Source organism: Oryctolagus cuniculus, chromosome 5 (assembly GCF_051225735.1).
Source record: "Oryctolagus cuniculus isolate XC-2025 breed Fujian yellow rabbit chromosome 5, ASM5122573v1, whole genome shotgun sequence".
In the NCBI taxonomy this organism is placed as follows: domain Eukaryota; kingdom Metazoa; phylum Chordata; class Mammalia; order Lagomorpha; family Leporidae; genus Oryctolagus; species Oryctolagus cuniculus.
This window is the reverse complement of record NC_142871.1, coordinates 158,299,951-158,325,433: the sequence shown is the minus strand read 5'-3', so window position 1 is coordinate 158,325,433 and position 25,483 is coordinate 158,299,951.

Here is a 25,483-nt window from a genome sequence, read left to right as displayed (position 1 = left end):
CCAGCGCCGCGGCTCACTAGGCTAATCCTCCGCCTTGCGGCACCGGCACACCAGGTTCTAGTCTCGGTCGGGGCACCGGATTCTGCCCCGGTTGCCCCTCTTCCAGGCCAGCTCTCTGCTGTGGCCCGGGAGTGCAGTGGAGGATGGCCCAAGTGCTTGGGCCCTGCACCCCATGGGAGACCAGGATAAGTACCTGGCTCCTGCCTTCGGATCAGCGTGGTGTGCCAGCCGAAGCGGCCATTGGAGGGTGAACCAACAGCAAAAAGGAAGACCTTTCTCTCTGTCTCTCTCTCTCACTGTCCACTCTGCCTGTCAAAAAAAGAAAAGAAAAAAAAGAAATATTCCAACATACTATCAGATTTCATTATCTAGTCTGTTCTAAATTGCCCATCAAGTTATCTGGGAAGACTTAGTGGACTCTTCGTACAGCTGTGTCTTCTTCAGCAGTTTGTGGGGGGCGGGGAATAGTTCTTTGAATTGGAAAACCGAAGGCCTCGCCTGCCTGCTGGTGTGGCCGTCCGGGTGAGGTGGTTGTTTCGTGAGACGAGGATTCAGAACACTTAGTCACTGGTACACAGACTACTTTCCTTTCTGTTCTCTCTGTAGGAGTCAGGGAAGATGGTCTAGCCTCCTGAATAGCTTACAGATAATCTCTCTCTCAGTGTGGTTTTCTGTCTCTCACTTGGAGCCAAACATTGCTCAACCTCTCAACAATGCTGCCTGCTTGTTTGCTTTAGCATTAACTCTATTTTCAGACACAGCACCATTGTGGAATTCCAATCAGCACCCTCACACTTCACACCGCATGCACGGAGTCTTAATTCGCAGTTACTGCTGCCACCGCCTTGTCTGTTTCTCTGCATGATACATTGTGGGTGGGTGGGACTCGGCCTTCAGCTCCATTTCTTGGGCAATTCTGAGAATTCAGGCTTAGCTGCAGTTTGACTTTGCACACTAGGAATGTGAGGTTGCCTAAATGAACTCGAAGAGTACAACAGTTTAAAGATGCAATGAAGCCAGCGCCGTGGCTCACTAGGCTAATCCTCCGCCTAGCGGTGCCGGCACACCGGGTTCTAGTCCGGTCGGGGCGCCGGATTCTGTCCCAGTTGCCCCTCTTCCAGGCCAGCTCTCTGCTGTGGCCAGGGAGTGCAGTGGAGGATGGCCCAAGTACTGGGGCCCTGCACCCCATGGGAGACCAGGCGCGGTGTGCTGGCTGCAGCGGCCATTGGAGGGTGATCCAACGGCAAAGGAAGACCTTTCTCTCTGTCTCTCTCTTTCACTGTCCACTCTGCCTGTCAAAAAAAAAAAAAAAAAAGATGCAATGACTCTCCATGAGTCAATGACTCCTAGACGTTCATGTATTGAAAGCAAATGGATCCTGCTAAGCAGGTGCAGTTTTCTGGTTTTGAACAAAATCTCTACCTGGAAACATTTTGCTAAGTTTGTCCTCATTACTTTATTTATTTTATATATATATATATATTTTAAAGATTTATTTATTTATTTGAAATTCAGAGTTACACACAGAGAGAAGGAGTGGCAGAGAGAGAGAGAGAGAGAGGTCTTCCATCCGATGGTTCACTCCCCAATTGGCCACAACGGCCAGAGCTGTGCCGATCCGGAGCCAGGAGCCAGGAGCTTCCTCCAGGTCCCCCACACGGGTGCAGGGACCTTAGGACTTGGGCCATCCTCTACTGCTTTTCCAGGCCATAGCAGAGAGCTGGATCGGAAGTGGAGCAGCGAGGACTTGAACCGGCGTGCATATGGGATGCTGGCACTTCAGGCCAGGGCATTAACCCCCTGCACCACAGTGCTGCCCCCCATTACCTTATATATGAAGCTTCTTCAAAAACTTCATGAGAAAATAGAATTAAAAAAGTAAGCTCATTTTGGTGCAAAAAAAAAAGCTGAAATACATGCATTATTTTCTCATTTTCCATGAACTTTTTGAAGAACTTGCACATGTGAAAACAATAAAAACCTTTTCTAAAATGTTTCAGTAATTTGTATTTCATACTGTTTTTGTCTCCTATTAATTTATTTAAATCGAGAAATTCCACACGCTTCTGAATTGAATGGAAAGGGCAAGATATAAGAACACATGGCGAGCTTCTCCACACCGTACAGTAAATTTTCAACATAGCAAAGGCTTTCTTTTCTTTCAAAAGAGCCCAGAGTAAAGCCCTTTCCTTCCAACATTTACAGCAGAGTTTCCGGACGTGCACTGGGAGTAGGGCAGGAGCTGGCCACCTCTGGGTGCAGGGGCCACATAGCATCAGAGACGTGAAGGGCCACACACACACGCTGGATTCCTTTTTGTTTTGCTTTCCGGTTCTCCAACCCCAACACAACCTCAAAGATGTAAAAATCCATGCTTGGGGTACGAGCCTGCAAGGAAACACGCACCAGGCTGGACTTGGCCAGGGGCAACAGTTTGACGATCCCTGGCATAAAAGATCGCCCGTTCCTTGAGTGCACAGCTGACTGTGGATGTTTTGCAAATAAATGTGAGTGTGCTTGCATGTATGTGTATGTGGGAATGGAGGAGTTAGATGATAACCACTGAAAGCCTGGATTTTTTTTCCCTAGTTTGTGAAATATTCTGGTACTTTTGATGCTCAACCTAGATTCATTTTGTGACCTAAAACTAGCCACTTGAAATCCTCCTCACAAGAAAAAAAAAAAAAGACAGGATACAAATGCAAACACATAAATTAATTGAAATAACATACTGGCTGGCACCACGGCTCAATAGGCTAATCCTCTGCCTGCGGAACCGGTACCCCGGGTTCTAGTCCCGGTCGGGGCGCCAGATTCTGTCCCGATTGCTCCTCTTCCAATCCAGCTCTCTGCTGTGGCCCGGGAAGGCAGTGGAGGATGGCCCAAGTGCTTGGGCCCTGCACCCGCATGGGAGACCAGGAAGAAGCACCTGGCTCTGGCTTTGGATTGGCGCAGTGCGCCAGCCGTGGCAGCCATCTGGGGGGTGAACTAACAGAAGGAAGACCTTTCTCTCTGTCTCTCTCTCTCACTGTCTAACTCAGCCTGTAAAAAGAAAAAGAAAGAAAGAAATAACATGCTGGTAACTTTGGGGAGTGGGCATTTGGCTGAGTGGTCAAGATGCCTGTTAGGACACCAGCATCCTCCATCAGAGTACCTGGGCTTTGAGCCCGAACTCTGGTTCTGGCTTCTTGCACACCATGGGAGGCAATAGTGATGGTTCAACTGCTTGAGTGCCTGTCACCTAGTTGGGAGACCTGGATTGAGTTCCGGGCTCCTGGCTTCAATCTCCTGGCTGTTGCAAAAATTTGGAGAGGGGCCCGGTGCTATGGTGCAGTAAGTTAATCCTCTGCCTGTGGTACTGGCATCTCATATGGGCGCCGGTTCTAGTCCCGCTGCTCCTCTTCCAATCCAGCTCTCTGCTACAGCCTGGGAAAGCAGTGGAAGATAGCCCAAGTACTTGGGCCTCTGCACCTGTGTGGGAGACCAGGAAGAAGCCCTGGCTCCAGATCAGAGTGAACCAGTGGATGGAAGACCTTTCTCTCTGTCTCTCCCTTTCATTGTCTGTAACTCTACCTCTCAAATAAATAAAATATTAAAAAAAAAGAATTTTTGAACACTATGAGAAACGGTGACTTGATCAGCCCTCACCCTGACTGTTGATGAGCAACTTAATATGTTATCCCTCTTAGTATTTTTTTTTGTTTGTTCTACTTAATACTTTTGGTTGAATACTGTAATCAATACACAATTCTTCTTAAGTGCTGAAACTTAACTGAAAAGTGATCGCTGTTAAATATAAGAGTGGGAATAAGAGGGGGAAGAGATGTGCAAGTCAGGACATGCTCAAGCTGACTTACCTCAAATGGTAGAGTTAGAAACATACCAGGGGATTCCAATTCAATCCCATCAAGGTGGCATGTACCAATGCCATCTCACTAGTCCCAGTGATCAATTTCTGTTCACAATTGATCATAATGATAGGACTAAGAACCAAAGGGATCACGTAAACAAGAATAGTGTCTGCAAATACTAGCTGATAGAATAAAAAAGGGAGAGAACGATCCAACATGGAAAGTGAGATACACAGCAGACCCATAAAATGGCAGATGTCCTAAACAGCACTCTGGCCTCAGACTCAGCCCTTAAGGCATGCGGATCCGGCTGAAAAGCTATTGAGAGTATTTCAGGCATGGAAAGCCAAGACACTCTGGGGGGCGGGGGGACCTAAATGAAAGATCTCCACGAGTGAGATCCCAGTGGAAAGAACAGGTCTTCAAAGAAGGAGGTACCTTTCTCTGAAGGGAGGAGAGAACTTCCACTTTGACCATGGCCTTGTCTAAATATGATCAGAGTCAGTGAACTCAGGGGGCTTCCATAGCCTCGGCAGCTCATGACAAGAGCCTAGGGTGATTACTGAGGCCATAAACAAGAGTGTCAATTTGTTAAGTCAACAACAGGAGTTACTGTGCACTTACTCCTCATGTAGGATCTTTGTCCTTAGTGTGCTGTACATTGAGATTTAATGCTATAACTAGTACTCAAACAGTATTTTTCACTTTATGTTTCTGTGTGGGAGCAAACTGTTGAAATCTTTACTTGATGTATGCTAAACTGATCTTCTATATATAAAGAGAATCGAAAATGAATCTTGATGTGAATGGAAGGGGAGAGGGAGTGGGAAAGGGGAGGGTTGCGGGTGGGAGGGACGTTATGGGGGGGAAGCCATTGTAATCCATAAGCTGTACCTTGGAAATTTATATTCATTAAATAAAAGTTAAAAAAAAAAAGAATTTGGAGAGTGAAATAGTAGACAGAAGCATGCTCTCTCTTTCTCTCTCCCCTCTCAGTGTTTCTCTCAAAAAATAAATTAGTTAATGAAAAAATAAATAAATAAATAACCTAAAAATTAAAAGAAAGTAATAATATTTGTAATAGACTTAGCCATCTAGAAGTGCATACCACAATCCAGCAAATATATTTTAAAATATTTATATTATTTATTATTTTACTGCAAATTGTTTCTCAATATGTGTTCAATTAAATGTATAATTTTTTTATTATTATTTGACAGATAGAGTTAGTGAGAGACAGAGAGACAGAGAGAAAGGTCTTCCTTCCGTTGGTTCACCCCCCAAAATGGCCGCTACAGCCGGTGCTGCACCAATCCGAAGCCAGGAGCCAGGTGTTTCCTCCTGGTCTCCCATGCGGGTGCAGGGCCCAAGCACTTGGGCCATCCTCCACTGCCTTCCCGGGCCACAGCAGAGAGCTGGACTGGAAGAGGAGCAATCGGGACAGAATCTGGCGCCCCTACTGGGACTAGAACCTGGTGCCTATATGGGAAGCCGGTGTCGTAGGCGGAGGATTAACCAAGTGAGCCATGGCGCCAGTCACAGTGTCTGCTTTTATATTGTCCACTGCTACTGAATTCCTTTGAGCCCCACAGATACAGACACCTCTGTGAACCAAAACAGCCTGGAATGGAGTGTTGGAGGAAAAGTTTTGATGAAAAAGTGAAAAATGTTAACTCATCCTAGTTTTTCATGGCAGCTCAAACGATAAAATAAATTCAATTTTCTAACATCATAAAGACTGCTGTGAAACACTGGCCTAATGCCTTAACAGCCATGACAGTGAGAGCATCTGTGTTGGAAATACACATAATGTTCTCTTTATGTAACAAAATTGTCCACTGTCAGTATGAGCAATAAAGGGATAATTTTCTTCAGGCGGGACGGTGGGGTGACTGCTAATCTCCAGGGCTCTGCAGCCACAAACAGCTCAGGTGGACTCATTTATAAAACATCTTCAGACTGATTCCATTTCCTGTTCGTGAAAACCCACTCTGCACAATGGTAGTTGCAAGGCCCTCTGGGAACCTAGATCCCTAGAGTTAGAAGCCGTTTCTGAATAAGCTGCACCAATCGTCTACCTGTCCTCCTTCTATTTTATGGTCTGCAAAGCAATTACTAACGCTGGTTCCTACCATCACAGGTGGGGAAACTGAGGCCCCAGGAGAATGCGTGACTCATGCAGGTCCTACCCTGAGACATGGGGCAACTGGACTTTAGGTGCCAGCTGACTGTCAACAAAACTGCTAGGCAGTAGGATTTAATATTGCTCTTTCTGCATGATATTTTCTCCATCCACAGAAATAATTATTCCTACCTTCCAGGATTATTATGAAGAAGAGAGCTGACAAGGAAAGCTGTAGGACATCAAGCATGAATGGCAGTCCCAGCAAAATGGTGCCCATGCCAGCTTCTGGCCGAACAGAACCCATTTCCCCGTGTTACAGAGTCACTGCCATGAAAGCAAAGCAAAACAACATTCTCAAGTTACTCTTGACCCCTGCAATGGACTGAATGTTTATGTCTCTCCCAAATCCCTATGTTGAAACTCAAATCCCTTAAGGCAATGGTATTAGGAAAGTGATGGAACGCTCAAGAATGGCTTAGGGGGGCTGGCGCTGTGGTGCAGGGGGTTAACGCCCTGGCTGGGTGCCCGTTTGAGCCTGGCTGCTCCACTTCCCATCCTGCTCTCTGCTATGGCCTGGGAAAGCAGTAGAAGATGGCCCAAGTCCTTGGGCCCCCGCACCTGCATGGGAGACCTGGGGGAAGCGTCTGGCTCCTGGCTTAGGATCAGCACAGATCCAGCCGTTGTGGCCATATTGGGAGTGAACCATCAGATGGAAGACCTTTCTCTCCTGTGTAACTCTGGACTTTCAAATAAATGAATAAATCTTTAAAAAAAAAAAAAAAAGAATGACTCAGGGTCCGTATAAAATAGGCCCCGAGCTGTCCCTCACGCCCTCCACCAGGCGAGCACACAGTGTGAAGGCTGCTATCTGTGAAGCGGCAACCCCCACCAGACACTGGTCACCCCCATACCTTTATCTTGGGGTTCCCAGCCCCCAGGACAGTGAAGAATAAAAGTATAAGCCATGTAGGCTACAGTATTTTGTTAGAGCTGCCCAAACTGATTAAGACAACACTCCCCCTGCTCCCCCCAGCTACAGGGCCACCGATTTGCTCTCCGTATCATGAAAGTTCATCAAAGGAGAGGTTTGTTCTCGTCTCCAATTCCTCTCCTGTCGTTCCTTCACACAGAACATCACTGTGCACGTGCATGTCGCACAGCATGAAGTTTTGCTGTCATATACACTGGAATGGTGAAAGCAGGCTAAATAACGTAAGTGTCACCTCGAGTGCCTAATGTGTTTGTGGTGAGAACACTTTTCACCTGCTCTCTTACCAATTTCTGAGCATGCCGTGTGCTGGCATTAACTACAATCACCACAATGCGCAGTGGACCATGTGAACTTATTCCTACATTCTAAGCAGAAATTGTATGTCCTTCGACCAGCATCTCCCCCAGTATGGTCTCTTCCAGTCTCTGGTAACTGTTTTTTTTGAGTTTGACTTTTTAGAATTTCAAATATAAGTGAGATTGTGCAGCATTTGTCTTTTGTGCCTGCCTATTTCTCTCCATGTAATGTTCTCCAGGTCTATCCACATTGCCACAAATGACAGAGTTCCATTGTGTATATATACCATGTTTCTTAATCAGTATCCAATGATGGGCACTTAGGTTGACCCCATGTCTTGGCTGGTATGAACAGGGAAGGTGCTGAAATTAACCTGGGAGTGTAGACATGTCTTCAACGCACTGGTTTCATGCACTATGGTTCCATTCTCCATAGTAGGGTTGCTGGATCCTGAGGTAGTTCTAGTTGTAATTTCTGGAGGAACCCCAATACTGCTCGCCTAAAGGTTATACTAATTTACTTTCCCACTAACACGTCACAAGGGTCCCATTCACTCCATGTCCTCACCAATATTTGTCATCTTTTGTCTTTTCCATAATGGTCATTCCAACAGGTGTGAGGTGATATTTCATTGTGGTTTTAATTTGCATTTACCTGGTAATTAGTGAAAACGAGCTTTATTTCACTTCATCTATATTTCTTATGAATGTATGCATGTTCTTCAGAAAACAAAAATGGATCCTTTATTGGACATCTGAATTTAAGATTCCCCTTAATTTTGTTTATTTTTTTTTGACAAAGATAAAATTGTAATAAACTCAGATATATCACCTTCTTTCTAATTTTTAAAAAGAGATTTATTTTTATTTACTTGAAAGTCAAAGTTACAAAGAGAGAGAGAGAGGTCTTCCATCTACTGGTTCACTCCCCTAAGGACTGCAAAAACCTGGGCTGGCCCAGGCCAAAGTCAGGAGAGTGGAACTCTATCCAGGTCTCCCACGTGAGTGGCAGGGGCCCAAGCACTCGGGTCATCTGCAGCTGCTTTCCTGGGAGCATTAACAGGAAGCTGGAGGGGAAGTGGAGCAGCTGGGAACCTGTGTTCCCAGGGAATGCCTCAGGCTGGGGCTAAACCCACTGCACTGCAACGCTGACCCCTCTTCCTTCCTTCCTTCCTTTATTTATTTATTTATTTATTCATTCATTCATTCATTCATTCAGGTCACATTTTTCACAGTGTATTTTCTGCCTTGCAATTTGCTACACATACAGTTATTTTCTCTCAGCTTTCTAAGGCTCAGTTTATATTTAATTTCTCAATGTATTCTAATCCCTTGTGTGAATGAAGATCTAAACTGAATTTTTTAAATAGCAAAGTAGCTGTCACAATATTTATCAAATGCTCTTTTCTTTCTTTATTGATCTATGCTCCTCAGGAAGAGGGAATGCCTAGGACAAGAAATGTGTATTTGAGGACTATGTGGCTTGGCTTCTGATCTCCATTGCTTCTTAACTAAGTGATGCTGGGCAGGTGCCTTCATCCTCTGGACCACAGCCTGCTCCTCTGTGAAGAGAAGCACTGGTGTGTAACTGCCAGGGTGACAGTGAAGACAAAGGGGGATGAAAGGAAAAATGCAGGACAAAGTTCTGTGTGTTCTTAGCACCACTGCACCGTGTTCTTAGGGAACACATCTCCCTGGTTGAACGGATTGAAAAAGCAAAGTCCTGACACTGATCCACAGACCCTAATCCTGCACAGTCCTCTTCTTCGGTCACCCTCTGTCTCCGACCCTCCTCTTACCCATGCAGGCCCCTCCTGTCTCCGAGCCAGCCAGTCTCCCACTTTTCCCCCTCTCTCTTCCCTAGAGTCACACTCAGCCTGTGGCACCCTCGAGAGGGTCTTTGCTTCGCTGATATCTTCTCCCGGAGGCCTTCCCTGAGCATTCCGTCGGAAGTCGGACCCCCAGCCTTCTCTCCCACCCTCCTTGGTTATCTTTCCCACAGCACTCCCCAAGTCAACACACTTTACTTTATATATTCATTGTCATTCCCTCCTCACCATAGCAAAAAGCTCCACAGCCCCAGGGCTTTTCACCTGTGCTGTCCACTACGGAATCCCCAGCACTGGGAACTAGTTGAGCCGGGCACATAGCACATGCCCCAGGCATTACTGTTGAATGGACAAATTGTTGGACTTTTTTAGGCTATCTTTTTTTGTTTAGGTTACTTGTTTGCTCCAACCGGCTGAGGAGAGGGGTTGCGGGGAGGGGGGTGGTGGTGTCAAACTAGAGAGTAAAGGGAGCAAGGGAAATGGCTTAAGGGAAGGAGCAGCCGGTACCTTCTTCATGGAGGTTCCCTTGGAAGCTCCATCCAGACGCCGCAGCAGGGGACAGTGCCACCTTCCTCTGACAGCTGTCTACACAGACTTGCTGAGGGTCTGCTCTCCGGGGAGGGGGGTGGATGGGAAGGAAACGGTCAACCGTGTGGATGAAGGGACAGCAGGTAAAGGAGAAGCGATGGTCCTTCCATGAGACAGCAAGATCTCCGAGTCTGGGTGTTGCCCATGGGAACAGCTGGCTGATGTACGTGTTTAATGATGAACCTTGGCAATAAGGCGTTCATTCTAGTTTGTTAACTGGCACGAGACAGAAAAGTCCCCAGTTTAATACTCAGCAATCCTGTTTGGCATACTTCTTAAAGATGGCGAAAAACAAGCCTGCTTCATAGTACTGTCTTTCTTCACGCTGTGGGATATCCAAGTGTTTGGAAACTACAAATTCCACTAATTTCTGACATCATCGTCATTCTGTGACCTTCTCCGCGTGACTCTTGGGAAAGTTACTTTTGCACTCAGCTTCCTGTTTAGAGATCAGATGGCTTAAAGATGCTATCATCCCTTAATCTAATGCTCTTCTCTTCACTTTGTATTGTTTACCTGACGGAACCGGACTGCTCTCCTAAACTGGATGAACTGTCCTACTAAGCATCTTTCCAATGAACTCTTCTCACGCCTGTGAACTCGAAGACACGGATTCCAGAAGGCTCAGGAGAACGGAGTGCTTCCTTTGACTGTTCTATCTTTGTATGAGCTTATGTAACTCTGCCTCCCATGTCCTTCTTCTGCTCTCCTACTTCCAAATGATTCAGAGCAGAGCAGCTTAACTCTCTTCCTCCGATTTCCATCTCCATGGATGACTTGAGAATCAAAAAAAGAAAAAAAATGGGGGCCAAGTTCATCCTCTGGGCTGCATGTCTTCCGCAGCCCCTCTTGGACTTGAAGCAGAGAGGCATGCCTTGCAGAGTATGTTGTCATTGCCTTGGCAACCTCCTGACTCAGCGACTACTAGCCTAGCCCACGAATCCTTAAAGAGCCGAAGCCGGGTAGCCTCCGCCAGAACGCCCCTCCTGGCCCAGGGCTGCTGTCAAGCCACCAATCAAGATGCATTTTTTTACGAAGATGAGAAAACCAGTGACTGCTTGCCCATACAGGAGGAGGCAGGTCTCTCAAAAGCAGGGTGCCTAGCCTGACACAAGCACGAATGAGTCAGATGAGCTGGCTTTGGGGACAAAGATGCGTGAAGATCTTAGAAACCAGCCAGCAGCGTGGTCCCCACTTCACTAAGAGGTTCTGAAAGTGTGTTCTGTCTTCCAGACACAGTCGGAGAAAACCTACCCAAGTTCTTGTTCATGGGCGACTGGGCCTTTGGAAGTTAGGCCTTCCTCTGCTTTCACTTTCTGATTGTTCATAGTAGGAGGAGCTTTTATTAATATGGATAACAAGGCAACAGATATCTATTTACCAGGTCTCATACGTTGTTTTATTTCTTTTTAAAAATAATGAGATGGGGCAGGGGAAGCAGACAAAAAGTGAGATCTTCTACCTGCTGGTTCACTCCCCAAATGGCTGCAAGAGCCAGGGCAGGGCCAGGCTGAAGCCAGGATCCAGGAACTCCACCTGGGTCTCCCACATGGGTGGCAAGGGCCCAGGTACTTGGACCATCTTCTGCTGCCTTCCCAGGAGCATTCGCTGGAAGCTGGAGTGGAAGCAGAGCAGCCAGGACTCAACTTGGTGCTTTGATATGGGATGTTGGCGCAGCAAGCCGTGGATTAACCTGCCATACCACAACATGTCCGTCTTGCTTGACTTCTATTCTCTGTTCGGGTTTCATAGGGGCCAAACTCAAATTACTAACATGAGGATGATGATGAATGGGTGGTGAAGTAGCCTTAGTGTTTATTTGCATATCCTATAAGGATTTGCATGACAGGGGAGGGCCATTCAGGGGGCTGTTTACACAGCAGAGCTTGGAGTGACAGGTGGACATGGAGACCAGGTGCCTGGCCCTCAGCCTGGCCCTTGGGCTGAGGGAGAGCTTTCTCAAGAGAGGATCTGAGGACAAATGGAGAAAAGGGGGAACTTTGAGACTTACATAGGCTGGTGCAGAGCTGCTCTGAGACCTCAGTGGCCATGAACAGCACATAAAGGGGACAGGGCAAGAAGGAAGACTGGAATATGCTCCCCAGGCACGAGAGAGACCAATAGCACTGGTCAGGATGCCCACAGGGCTGCAGAGGGCAGCGTCTCATCAGTACTCTGGCAGACAATGATGGTGCCAAGGAGTACAGGCAGCAGCAGATATCTCGTGACCCAGCGTGGATAAGCAGGGAGGATGCTGGAGGAGTACATGTGAGAACTACCAAGACAATTCCAGAAATAACTAACAGAGATTGGGGGTGGCAGGGCGAGGTCCTCGTTGCGCAAGCAGGTGCAGTGAGCCAGTAAATTTCACCTTATTACTCAGTGTTGCCTTATTTGTACTTGCATGTAGGAGATAGTGCTCCTGACCTGGTTTTTGGAGTCTCTCCGACATGTGGGGGATAAATAGTGGTGAGGCAGTTCTTTCCTGGACAGGGCTACTCAGGCAAGGAGCAGGCTAGGTGAACAGGGGAGAAAGGTCAGCCCTGAACCAGTAGGATCGACATTGTGAGCTCCATTCCCCATTTCTCTTTGCCCTCATTGGAAGATTTTACTTACTAAGATGACTTAAGAAGGTTATAAATCCCTGAAATGCAAAAACAAAAAACAAACAAAAAAACCTAGGAACAGAAGGACGCATTCTAATGGAGGTTGGGTAGCATCAGTCAAGTGGAATATTAGTCAGTACGAAGCACTGTCTTTACTTGTAGGGGACATTTCTGAGCAATCACACAGTCTCTGATGCTATGGCCACTCTCTCCTGCTGGCCAAGCAAGGCAAAGGTTAACTGAGTGAGTGAGTGCAGCATCAGCAAGGCAGGTTACAAAGTGGAGACCGCGTTTACACCTGCCACACTTTATCTCCACAGCTGCAAGCAAGAGTACGCCTCTTCTAACGCAGACGGCACCGAGTGAAGAAAGATTTCCCCTGCACGAACAGGCCTTTATTTTCCTCTTCCATCCTCTGACATTTGATTCAGATCACACTTAGGTTGATACAATGATCAGAAACCTACAAAAAGAGAGGCTGCTCACCCTGTCTTGTTTACCGTGCCTTCCACAAGCTTGAAAATGTCTGGAAAGCCAAAATGCAAGAAAGCACTTTTATAGGCTATGGCATCCTTTGCTTTCCTCTGTTAACTCCAGATATCTCACTCCTGAAAGTTCAGAATAAAAGGTCAATGGCTAAATGGACATATTCATTCTTTGCTGATAAAATAATAGATCTTTTCCATAGAGATGGCCATCAGGGAATGATTTTATGTTTGCCTCATTATGAAGAGCACTCACTTTAAATGATATTATTTTAGATGTTTTGGATATGAAAAACTGTAAAGAAGGGCTAGAAGTTTGACTTGAGTTGCCAGCAAACAGGTGAGCCTGCCACAGGTGAGCCTGGCAGAAGATGTGAGACCCTGGGGTTAGAGACAAAGACCTCTGTTCTCACAGCAGCATCAGGAGGCAGAGTAGCAGCATGCTCTCAAGACAGCAGGAGCCAGGGGACATCTGTATGTATCTGATAATTAGATTGAAAATGAAATGGGCCAGAGGATAATTCTGAGCCTGAGTCAATGACCATAGAAATATGCTCTGCCCTTGCTTCTGTCCACCTTGATTTCCTCTCTCCCCTGAACAACCTGGTGTCACTTCAGTCAATGTGTACCTGCCTTTGCTTTTTCCTCTGTGATGATGTTTAACTATCACCAAAGCTACTGGATAGCGGAAGGCAGACCTGTGCCCTCAATAGTAATGGATGGTTAAGATGCAAAGGAAAATATGCCAGTTACATAATGAACTTTGAGAGCCCAAGGGATAGAAAATAAAGCTATGTGCAACCCAACTGCTCTGCTGTCTGATAGTTTTGCATTCCACCCATGCCTGGATGCAGAGTCTGCCCCGCCTTCCCCCATCACCTTTGTATGGAGCCTATTTGCTGTATCATTTGGGAGGAGAGCTCTTAGGGAGAAAGGAGGACCTCTAGGGTGTGTTTTATTTTCATTCCACGTAATTGCTCAAAACATTCTTTTTCATTGCCTGATGGAGTGGAAACTGAGGTAACCTCACAGACATTCTCTGGCATGTCTCAGCAATTGCTTTGTGCTCTACCAAAGACTTAGCCCTGGACACAAGCCACATGGAGCTTGCTCCCATGCATAGTGGGCTCAGCGTTGGGAATTGTAGGGGCACATTCCTTAGGCATCAAAGGTGATATAAAAAGAGAGTGGGTGGATTCTCAGTAGACATCGAAATGTCAGAGAGATTTTTAGAACTGTAGCTGTGCTGCTATTTCTATCAGAATATGAAGAACCTATTGCCTTCTTAAGGAAAAGGAACGTATTGGAGAAAGTCCTGTTTTTTTTTTTGACAGGCAGAGTGGACAGTGAGAGAGAGAGAGAGAAAGGTCTTCCTTTGCCGTTGGTTCACTCTCCAATGGCCGCCGCAGCCAGCGCGCTGCGGCCGGCACACTGCGCTGATCCGATGGCAGGAGCCAGGTGCTTATCCTGGTCTCCCATGGGGTGCAGGGCCTGGTCCAGCCTCAGCCATTGTGGTGGCCATCTGGGTAATGAGCCAGCAATGGAAGATCTGTCTTTACCTCTCTCAATGAAAAAAGAGAGAGAGAGAAAAGAGTGTCCTGGGTGGAGCTGAGCATCCCCCACTCCCACCAAATCTGTATGTTGAGTCCCCAATGCCTTAGAATAGGATCAGACTTGGAGGCAGTAAATTAAGTAATGAGGCTAAAATGAAGTCATTAGGGTCTAATCCAATAGCACTGTTTGTCTTTGTGGGATAGGAAATCTGGACACAGACCTGCACAGAGGGAGGAAGATGAGAAGACACAGGGAAGAGCCTGCCATCTACAAGCCAGGGAGAGAGAACCCAGAAGAGACTGAACCTGCCAGCACCTTCATCTCTGGCTCTCAGCATCCTTCTGTTGTTTAATCCCCACCCCCACCCCTGACCCCCGATCTGTGGTAGCAGACCTAGCATAGTAACACAGAAAGACAAGGTTACAGACATTGAGAGGTAGAAAAACAATGACTCAAATTGTCATCATTAAACCCAACATAATGATCATAGCAAGGCAGAAAGTTTGGACAAAATGAATAGTGCTGGGAGCCAGCATTGTGGTATAATGGGTTAAGCTGCTGTCTGCAACATCAGCAGCCTTATTGGCATTGGTTCAAGTCCTGGCTGCTCCACTTTCAATCCAGCTCCCTGCCAATGCACCTGGAGAAGAGGCAGAAGATGACTCAAGTGCTTGGGCCCCTGCACTCATGTGGGAGACCCGGATGAGGCTTCTGGCTCCTGGATTCAGCCCAACCCTAGCCACTCTAGCCATTTGGGGAGTGAACTAGCAGATGGAAGATCTCTCTCTCTCTCTCTCCCTCTCTCCCTCTCTCCCTCTCTCCCTCTCTCCCTCTCTCCCTCTCTCTCTCTGTAACTCTGCCTTTCAAATAAATAAAACAAATATTTTAAAAAAAGAATAGTGCCACATTTTCACACTCAAGTGTCTACTATTTAGCTTTGCACAATCCTAGTCAACAACTTAATCTTTTCTGAACCTCAAGGTATGCATCTCTAGAACGAGTTGTGAGGTCCTGAAGAAACCACAATGCTCTTCATCTTTGTTTAACGTGTAGGAAATAAATTTTCTTGTAAATGAATCAGTGAGTCCAGAAAAGGAAAGCAAAGGGGGTTCTCCCTCCTCCAGGAGCTTTCAACTATTTGGAGGAAGTTATTTCCCATGCACAAGAAAATCAAACAGTAGGCAGATTAAGTGCTGAGTACTCAAAAGAATGACTGTGGATCTCTTGAAAGAGAGCTTGCAAGCAAACTGGGATGATTCAGAAGGTTTCAAGGAAGAAGGGAAATTGATTTCCATTCTGAAAGTTGTCGAGAGAGACTGGGTATAATAATAATAATAATAATAATAATAATAATAAAAGTTTGGGGTAGATGTGTGCCAGATAAAAGCAAAGATAAGAGGCAGAAAATACAGATGTGTTTCAAGGACAACTAGAAGAGCACCTTGCAAACTTGGAGCCCTTTGCACACAGAAGAGTGTTGCAGGCTAATTCTTTATGAGTCCTGGCAGTAAAAATCAATCAAGTGATGGACTAGATATTAGAGGCAGAAGGAATTTATCCAAACCTTAAAAAAATCAATCAGGGCTATTCTGAATTCTATTAAGGCAATTAAATATTTTCTCCAATAAAAACATTTCCTTGTCTGCTTTCTGACCTGGATAATGAAGCCAGCCAGTTCTGTTCCGCCCCCTTGACTCCTGTGGTGATTCGGACTGCTCCACAGACATCTTTGCTCCAAACAGGAAGAAAAGATCTGCTAAAGAAATGAGCAGAATAAACTAGAGTTCACAATGATTGCTTTCAAAGCTTTAAAATGGCGAATTACTGCAACCAAAATTTTAATTCTAAATCCTGTCGATCTTTCATCAAACTGGAAATCCAGAGGTATTGTCTCATAGGCCTATTTATCTCATCCTGAATATCTTTGAAAGCAGTGACTGTATTTTTTTTTTGACAGTCAGAGTTAGTGTGAGAGAGAGAGAGACAGAGAGAAATGTCTTCCTTCCATTGGTTCACCCCAAAAAATGGCCACTACAAGCCAGGAGCCAGGTACTTCCTCCTGGTCTCCCATGTGGGTGCAGGGCCCCAGCACCTGGGCCACCCTCCACTGCCTTCCTGGGCCACAGCAGAGAGCTGGCCTGGAAGAGGAGCAACCGGGACAGAATCTGGCGCCCCAACCGGGACTAGAACCCCGGGTGCCAGCGCTGCAGGCGGAGGATTAGCCTAGTGAGCTGCAGCGCCAGCCAGCAGTGACTGTATTTTAAAATCTAAGATTTTAATTCAGACTGACCTTTACTGTAGTTTTCCCAATGATGGGACTTTACTGTGCTACCAGTCTTCCCTGATTTAAATCAACAGGCAGTTATTGAACTTCTACCATGTACAGGTTAGCATTAGAAGAGAAATCACCATATGTTAATTGAAAATGATGTACATATTTTCTATTAAACCACAGGAATTCCAAAATCCTAGCTGTTGAAAAATATTTTACTCAAATTGAGGTAATAGGTGGAGAGGGGGCATTTTGAAGTTGATGAATGACTGGAAGTCATAGATTTATTGAGGATGAAATTGCAACAGCTCATTAGTAGTTTTAAGGATGAGGGAAGTGGGAGAGTGACAAAAGTAATGTTCTAATTAATAATGTTTGATCCTTCTTAGCAACTAGACAGAGCTTTCTGAGGTAGCTATTGAAGGAAGCTTTGATTGGAAAATCATGGGGACACATGGGAGACCCGGAAGAAGCTCCTGGCTCCTGGCTTCAGATTGGCACAGATCCGCCCATAGCGGCCGACTGGGGAGTGAACCAGCAGATGCCTCTCCTTCTCTCTCTGTGTAACTCTGACTTTCAAATAAATAAACAAATCTTAAAAAAAATAAAATCACGGGGACTAGAGAGGGAAGTTCGTAGCCAGAGGAAGGCAGCAAGACACCAGCTCATAATCTGGACCTTGGCTTTCATCTTCCGAGTAGTGAGGAGCCACTGGGGACGTTGGTTTCCAAAAAGATGTGAGTTATATTTGATGAAAATTACTTTAGCAGCTATTTCCAGAATACGTTTTTTGGGGGAAAAATTATTTGAAAGTCAGAGAGACAGAGGGAGAGACAGAAAGACAAAGATCTTTCACCCACTGGTTCACTCCCTAGTTGGTGGCAATGACTGGGACACAAAGCCAGGAGCCTGGAACTCCATGCAGGTCTCCTACATGGTAGCAGGGGTCCAAGTACTTGGACCATCTTCTGCTGCTTTCCCAGGCACATGAGCAGGAAGTTGGATCTAAAGTGGAACAGCTGGGACTCAAACAGGTGCTCATATGGGATGCCAGCAATGCTGGTTGGGGCTTAACCCACTGTAACACAATGCGAGTCCTGCCAGGTTGCATTACAAAGCGAGAAGCAGGATGGTAGGATAGGTGAGAACTTGATCATTGGAGTGAGAGATGACTAAAACTGTTGTTTGTAACCCATGGTGATGGGGGAAGAGGTAAGAATCCCAACAATGTTGGCATGAAGACTGAATGGAAGCACAGACTGTGGAGAGGAGTAGACCCAGGAGACCAGGACAACTGAACGTCCTTGGCTGGTGGACATGCCATGCAGACGGGCCCCTGAGAGAACCAGTGGTTTCCAAGGTCATTTAGGATAACATCCCAGGAGAGGGGAGCAAAGCTAGCCAGTATCTTGTAAGTATTGTTGCCTGTGTCTTACAGCGGATGCTGAAGTTTACATGCTGTTTTGATACTTTTCTAATCAGAGCCTCTTCTTGTCCACCTACTGACAAAGATGTTAAGGAGAAACACAACTTTTATCTTTTTCATGAAATACTTTCATAAACAGCTATGACTTTCTCTCTCACATCTTCAGAATCTGAGCCCTCTTGTCTGTTCTCACCTTGACTTGAGTAAAATCATGCACTTCCTTTGCATTTATGAACGGTGCACTGAGTTCCTGACAGCAGATTATAGAACCAAGTGAAGGCCTATTTTTAAAAGTAAGCATCAGAATCAAAAAATAAATTCACGTTCAAAAGGGAAGGGACTGATCTGGGAGTATATTCTCTCAACCTTTGATAGCCAGAAAAGAATTATGAGAATTCCTGGGGTAGGCGATTGGCAGAGCTGTTCAAACATGACTTGGGATGACCACGTAGCATATCAGAGTGCCTACTTTCAAGTCCAAGCTCTGCTTCTCATTCTAATTTCCTGTCAGTGTGCACCCCTAGCCAGCAACAAGTGATGTCTCAAGATGTGGTCCCTGTCACCCATGTGGGAGACCAACGTTGAGTTCCAATTCCTGGCTTCTGCCGGGCCAAGCCCTGGCTGTTATGGGCATTTGAAGGGTGAACCAAAGGAGTGATTTAGTGGATGGGAAATCTGTCTCTGTGCCTCTGCCTTTCAAATATATAATAATTTAAAAAAGAAAATGTATCTTTTTTTTCTAAGGTTAAGTTCCACTAACTGCCAATCTATGCAGTGAAAAAAGGGATACATCAGACGGAGAAGACCTGGCTTGCCAACTGGGCTTTGTCACATTGTAGGTCTCAAACCTTCAGGAAGCTGTGCACACATTGAATAATACTTGCCACCTCTGTAAAGTTGCTGGTGGGTATTACTGGGCATTTCTCCCTAGGGTCCAAGTACTAACTGACAGCTGTGATTACTTTGTCTTTGCTGTCAATCTTATTGTGCCATTGCCCTGTAGTAAACCTGGACTGTGTGACTCCTTCTTAGCTACTTCCTAAACAGAAATGGAAGCAGTCAAAGCCTCAGGCTTGTCTTAGGTTTGATCTATTCCCTACTCTAATTTCAGGTCATTTTATTTATATGGAAGAATGAGACAGGAAATGCCTTATTTTGGTCAAAGTGTTTCTTACAGTACAAAATGCTAAAAATGCCAAGAGTGTTTTGAAAGGAAAATTTTGTTGAAACTGTGAACTTCAGATGTAAAAGAAGTGGATGGTTATGACAGAACAGCAATTAAGATCACAGTTGAGGGGCTACCTGCCATGCTGGCATCCCATATGTGTGCCGGTTCAATCCAGCTCTCTGCTATGGCCTGGGAAAGGAGTAGAAGATGGCCTGAGTCTTTGGGACTCTGTACCCACATGGGAGACCTGGAAGAAGCTCCTGGCTCCTGGCTTTGGATCAGTGCAGCTCTGGCAGTTGTAGCCAATTGGGGAGTGAACCATCAGATGGAAGACCTCTCTCTCTCTCTCTCTCTCTCTCTGTGAGTGTGTGTATGTGTAACTCTGACTTTCAAATAAATAAATATTTTTTAAAAAATACCACAGTTGAGGGGTTGGCATTAGGGCTCAATGCATTTAAGCTGCTGCCTGTGAAGCTGGCACACCACATGAGCAACAGCTCAAGTCCTGGCTGCTCCACTTGCCATCCAGCTCCCTGCTCACGTGCCTGGGAAAGCCACAGAAGATGGCCCAAGTGTTTGGGACCCTGCCACTTATGTAGCAGACCCAGATAGAGTTCCAGGCTCCTGGTTTCAGCCTGGTCCAGCCCGGGCTGTTGTGGGCATTTGGGGAGTGAACCAACAGATGGAAGAACTCTCTCTATCTTCTTCCGCTCTAGAACTCTGCCTTTCAAACAAGAAAAATCATTTAAAAAATACCATAGTTGATGGTGAATAATGCTCAGTAATTATGATTCTTATCAATAGTCATGATAATAATGATCTGATCAATACTGACAAACTGAGGCTAAACGCATATCAAGGCTTCCCATGTGTTTTATGGATTTGAGATGATATCAGGAAGCTTCTCCAGGCAGGGTGTGTCATGTGGACTCTTAGGCTCTTTTTCCTAAAGCAGTAGTATAACTACTCTGGTCGAGTGGTTGAGCCATATGTCACCCATGACTCTCATCGCAGATAAGCAGTCTGCAAGCTGGTATTTTTGGCAGGACACCACATCCTGGGTAATAGGTCTGGCATCTGCAGGACTCCCATCTTTGTTCTCATGTGCTGACCTCACCTCTCTCCTATGACAAGTCCACAGTCACAGCTGAAGTGCTCGCTGTTGAAAGCTGTGGCTCCCTTCGTGACTTTGTGACTTTAGACAAGCGACAGAAGCATTTTGTGCCTTGAAGACATGTTCCTCCCCCATTCCCTCCCTCTGACAGGTGCTGTCAGCATTGGAAAGCTCTGGAAGCTCCTCAAAACATAGGCATAAAATAATAATTATAATTAATAATAGTAATTAACTCCCATCACAGGTGAGTCACCTATATATTAGAGATTCAGTGATAATTTTTTCAGTAACCCTTTAACATTTCCTTGCTTACTCAGTCTCACTCATCTTAAAAAGCAAGTTACATTTAAAATATTTTTAACTTTTGAAGAGTGTAGAGAAAAGTCGCCTGTCTTGAATGTAATGCATTCGGATGGCTAGTATTGGCAAAATCATTTTTTTCTCAAGCCACAAAGGAAAAAGAAAAGGTACATGTTTTCCAAAGTAGACTGATATGTGTAATTGTGTCAATACTGATATTTTTGCTTTTAAATTCCTCAATATTCAAAAGGGCAGCTTATCTCCACAAAATGTTTCCTTTTCCCTTGTCCAGTACACATGGGTTGGAAGTTCAAACCTTTGTACTTTTTCTTTGAAGCAATTGCCCTATGCTGAGAAAAGCTGTCTCATCAGCTACCACTTGGAGTATTTTTTATTTCCCCTGATCAAGTTTAAGATCTGAGCTTACAAACAAGACATGTAACTGTCAATGATCATCTTTCTAGCATACAGAGCCAACCTTAATTTATTCAATACAACAAGCTGTTCTGGTCTTTCCCCTCTGTGACTTATTGCCCAATTATTTCACATTCTTGTAGCAGAAAACAAACACATTCAGTCTATTGAGCTACTGCTCCAGTTATTTATTTTTCAAAATTTAATAAGAAAGAGGGGGATGACCTTTCCTCCTAGGAGAGGAAATAAAATTAGACCTGACAGTGGTGCGTTACCACTTTTCACAACTATGAAAATATTCCATAAAGCAAGCAGTTCTCTGTGCTCTCAGGTGACTGTGGAAGCGAGCCAGTGAAGTCAGGAAACCTCAGTTCTTTTTAGATCTGAATCAACTGACTACTTGCTCGGATGGTTTCATTTACTCTAAGTTTGGTAAACATGCAGAATTCTATCACCTTTCTCCTATCACATTTCACTATGTAGCCCAGGCCAAAAGGAGCATATGACTCTCTTCTTAATGCAGGTATATAAATAAAGAAAAGCAGGAGAGTCTGAAACAGGTTTAGCTAAGGGATATGCCAGAGTAGACTTACCTGGTGAAACTGAACCAAGTAAGTTTATTTTCCTATATCTCTATTTCTCCAACAGCCACAGGCAACATAAACAGGTTCTCTTACCCAATCGTGTTGTAACCATGAAAATGCATGATAAAGTTCCAGTCAACTGTAGCTGTATTTATCTACCAACCTCTCCTCTGCCTCCCAGATCTGTCAGTTGTCCTGGGAGAAATACAAAGCTTTCAGATTCTCCTTTCATTACCTCTATTTGCAATTTTGGAATTGGCTTAAGCAAATGTGCTCTTATAGCCAGAGGCACAGTACCGGCATATGAGGTGCAGTCAGTTCAGAGAATGAGAAGCATAACATTACCTAGAACTAAAGAAAAATATTTCTATACCTCATACAGCATTGCAATTTCTGTACAAAGGAAGAAAGCAGTTAAACAAGCAGGTAGATGCATACATGTGGGATATTTCAAAAAATTCATAGAAAATGAAATTAACTGTAAGTTTATTTTGGTGCAAAAATTTTTGAAATATATAGTTTTTTCATAATGCACATTTTCATGATTTATTGAATATCTATTATATAACTCTCCTCTAAAATCTTTAAGACAGATATCTATTCATATCAACCTCAATAATATCCTCTAATTCTCAACCCTATAGATTCTAATCTTGAATCATAGCTTTGTTTTGTTTCAAAGGGAATGGGTTTTGGGGAGATGTATGGCTACTGAATGCCAGATTTTTAAAAAATGCAATGTGGGGAGAATTTGGACAAGGGGCCCACAGTGTCTGGATTCCCTATGTTTCCCTCTGGATGGTCATTTGATGATGCGATGATGCAACACTGTCAGAAAGAATGCAACACTACAGAAAGAATCTACTGAGTGTATTCGTTTCATGAAAATTGGTCTGGAAAAAAGACTGGTAAAAGAGAAAAGTTCAAGACAGTCTATATAGTGCTGTGAGACAAAGGTATATATACAAACCATAGTGGGACTTTCACTACAAAAGTTTGGATTTTGAAGGTCAGGGATGAGATTTTAGTTCTTGGTCCTATTTGCTTAGGATGCTGTCTAGGTTAAAAGTGATCATGGGAGGCCCAAGTGCAGAACATAGCTGAATCCACATCAATTCAGATCTCTCATTACTTCTAGTCCATCCCCATTATGTGGCATCTGCCACAGCAGAGTAACTCATGATGGCAATACTGTGAAGGTTGTGGTTTCATGATTTCAAATTTTAGAGAATATATTTCCTAATATTAATTAAGTTCTGCTTCCTCTATTCAATACTGTTATGAGTTCTACAGTTTTTCCTCAACTTTAATTTCCTCTCTAACTCTGCCTTTTCATAACCTTGTAGGCCAATTTTGAAATAATTTTAGATGCAAGCAGCCATTTTCTTGAATTAATGAATAGAATGCATTGGAAGTATACTCAACGATGTTTATACATTTTATTATAAAGTTTAGTTTTGAGTGCATTTGTGATTTTGCTTCAGATTTCAGGATTGTAGCTACTCTCCTGTCCATGTAAGAATTTCAGAAATTTCAGGAAAAAAATTTCTACTCATTGCTACCTTCTCCCTCCTACACAAGTCATTCCATCTGACAGTCATTGATGATGTCTACATGTTTAAGGGACACCAAGACATTAGGCCATATGATTCACTTTTTCCCTTCAGCTCCCATACACTGGCCTACTCCCCAGTGCCTGCAATGCCTAGGGCTTGGCTAGCTCACACTGGGAGCACAATCTGGGTCTCCCAGGCGAGAAGCAGGAAACCGAGTGCTTGAACCATCACTGCGGCCTCCCAGGGTCTGCATCAGCAGGAGGCAGGGGGCAGGAGCCAAAGCTGAGTGTCAAACCCAGGTACTCCATTGTGGGACACAGGCATCCTAACTGCTAGAAGAAACGCCTGCACCCTTCAAAGTGTTTCTAGTTTGTTTGTCTTCATTTTTGCTCTTGGATAAAGCGTTGAAGAAGTCTTTGAAAGGGGAATACCTTTCACTGTATGGAAGACTCATTCTTTCGAGGGTGAGGCAGCCAGTAAAGACTCTCCAGAATGCCGCCATGTCCTGCACCAACAATGTCTACCAGCTCCCAAGAAGACTATCACCCAGCTATGGGGACCCCCTTTCTTTTTGCTCAAAGACCACTGCCAGGAGATCTTTGACAGACATTCCCAAGGCAAGAGGCCTCCCAGAGGAAGGGCTCTTAAACCAAACAATATACATTGCAAATAAGAGAAGCTTCAAGCAATTTATCCTAAGTCAAAAGAACAAGAGAAAAGAGAGATAAATTTTTGGAAGTTTCCATATGAGGCCGGCGCCGCGGCTCACTAGGCTAATCCTCCACCTGAGGCGCCAGCACACCTGGTTCTAGTCCCAGTTGGGGCACCAGGTTCTAGTCCCGGTTGCTCTTCTTCCAGTCCTGCTCTCTGCTGTGGCCCAGGAAGGCAGTGGAGGATGGCCCAAGACCTTGGGCCCTGCACCCACATGGGAGACCAGGAGGAAGCACCTGGCTTCTGGCTTCGGATCGGCACAGCGCACCGGCCACAACACACCAGCCGTAGCGGCCACTTTGGGGGTGAACCAACGGAAAAAGGAAGATCTTTCTCTCTGTCTCTCTCTCTCACTGTCTAACTTTGCCTGTCAAAGAAAAAATAATAAAAAAGGAAGTTTCCATATGAGTAGATGCAGGGGTTGGAAGGCTGTCCTGGGCAGTGAATATTCCTATTTCACTGTTAGACTCACAGGTCCCTAGCAACCTGTTCTTGGGGAAACAGGTATCATCTCCACCAGCAGCTCTGGCATGGGTCAAGCATGGTCAGTATCATATGCCCGTCCCGCTCAACCTCTTTGTGGGCAGCAAAATGAGCAGCCAGAGTTGAGTCAAGTGTCCACTTCTAAGGCTAGTGCGATATTAGACAAAGATGAGGGCCCAGAGATCATTAAAATCACTGGGACTGACTGAAAGGTGTCATGGAACATTGAGGGAGAGTTGATCCCCTAAAGAGGTATCAGACAGAGCAAGCCACACATGCACTGCTCACGTGGGAAGGCATTGATAGGGCAGTCACTGAAAGATACCACAAGCCTCTTGGTGCTCTCAAAAGTAGTAGATCCCCAGGGAGGCGCAGATTAGTCTTAGTATATATTGGAAAGTGTAGCTGTGGAATAGATTTTGAACAAATTTGAAGCAATTTCATTGAAATTTACTGGTTGGCCTGCTCCTGGGTAAAATTGTGAACTCTGCTAGGTTTGGGTTTGTAGTTGTTATCGTTTTTGAGATCCTGTTTTTTTTTCCCTTTCTACCTCTGTCCATTAAAGCACTTTAACTTCCCAAGCCATCCGACACTGGCTCATGCCTAAGCAGTCATGGATATTCAGCATCTGAATCCTTTCCCAAATCCGATTTTGGGACGGGGTGCAAGTAGTTGATTGGGGGGTGCAGGTAGAGAGGAAGAAGAATGACAAGGAAGCAGAGGAGGAGAAGGAGAAGGGATAGGGAAAGGGGAAGGAGGAGGAGGAGAAAGAGGAAAAGGAAGAAAAGATTCAGAGAACGGAGGAGAGGGAGGGGGAGGGAAGGAAGAGAAAAAAGAGGAGGAACATTAAGTGCTGGCTTAGAGTTTTTAACCAGGGCCAGCACTATGGCTTAGCAGTTAAGCCACCACCTGTGATGCCGCTGTTCCATTTGGATGCCGGTTCAAGACCTGACTGCTCCACTTCCGGTCCAACTCCCTGCTAGTGGCCTTGGAAGATAGGGGAGGCCTGGGACATTGGGCCCCTGTACTCACTAGGGAGGCCTGGAAGAAGCCCTAGCTCCTGGCCTTGGCCTGGCTCAGCCAGGGCTGTTGCTGCTATTTGGGGAGCAAACCAGAGGATGGAAGATTTG